This window comes from Tympanuchus pallidicinctus, unplaced genomic scaffold (assembly GCF_026119805.1).
Source record: "Tympanuchus pallidicinctus isolate F22 unplaced genomic scaffold, pur_lepc_1.0 scaffold15, whole genome shotgun sequence".
NCBI lineage: Eukaryota > Metazoa > Chordata > Aves > Galliformes > Phasianidae > Tympanuchus > Tympanuchus pallidicinctus.
The window spans coordinates 24,622,257-24,623,498 of NW_026294669.1; positions in this window are offsets into that span (position 1 = coordinate 24,622,257).

A 1,242-nucleotide genomic window follows, 5' to 3' on the forward strand; every position below is an offset into this window, starting at 1 on the left:
TGGAAGGAGAGATTGCTTTCAGGGAGAAGCACAGGGCTGTAGCACTTTTTTCAAAAGGAATATAAATTTTGTATAGAAAGGGTGGTGTTTAACCAAATAGTTGTATGGTGGCCTTTGCCTTTTCCTTTTGAAAGCTATAGTTTAACTGGCACTAAGGGAATGAAGACAAAGATAGGGAAGTTTAAAGCAACGAGGACTGCAGTGCAGTGGAGGTTATGTGGTGAAATGTACTGTTCACCCTGGCAGTCTCAAGTCAAATTAACTTCTCACCATCTCCAGTTGTGTAGATCTGAGATTTTTTTTCTCCCGAAGTGTTTAAAAATAAAAAATAGAAATAACCTCAAATTTTCCGGGAGGGAGGGAGGGCTTAATTAGTACTGCATAATTCCTGCTTTAAGGTCAAGGCCTTGGTGTGCCTTAAACTGCAGGCCAGTATTGGTTTTTAACCTTGAGTAGTAGGATTGTGATCCTTGAGGTGCGATTAATGCACAGATAGCTAGGGGGCAGCGTGTCCCTTCAAGAGGACCGGGGCATTGCCACGTGCTTGGAGGATTAATGGGGTGCAGTGGCTATGTGCTACAGTTAATGCAGGTGGATAATATCTTATAATTTTGTTCAAGTACAGCTTACTACAGCGTGCCTCTGAAAAATCAGTATCTTAGACTGAATGAGACATCGCTGTTTCAAATGTAACCTGTAATGACAAGATCAATCGTAAGTTAGAGATCTTAAATGCAGTCATATAAAGTAACATGGGAGAACTGGTGCCTCTTCTTAAAAAGGGCTGCCAGTTACCACTGTTTTTTAAAGTAATAGAGTTTTAACAAAAGTGTCAGAAACACTTCCACACAATCTTCAAAAGAACAAACATTAAGAAGCAGTTAAGAATAGAACCTGCTGCTATTAAGTTTTGTTGTTTTTTGTTTCTATGCAGTATCTCATAGCAAAATAAGACAGATTCCCTTCCTCTGCTTCTTTTTTCATCATAGAGCTTTGAATGAGCATTCTTCTGTCCAAGCAGTGTAGGAGGGTAATTGGACTTTTTTGTTATTCTTTGGAAACAGACCGAGAATGCTGTTTTGATTAGATATCTTCCATTACTTTTGCAGAAATGAGTTGGAGGCAATTATGTAGCTGATCTTGGTATGAAGGAGGTAGCAATAACCTTGCGAAGTTGTTGGTCTATTTTTTTCCACAAACTGGGACCGATATTGGCCAGATTCTATACTATGTGGGGGAAGC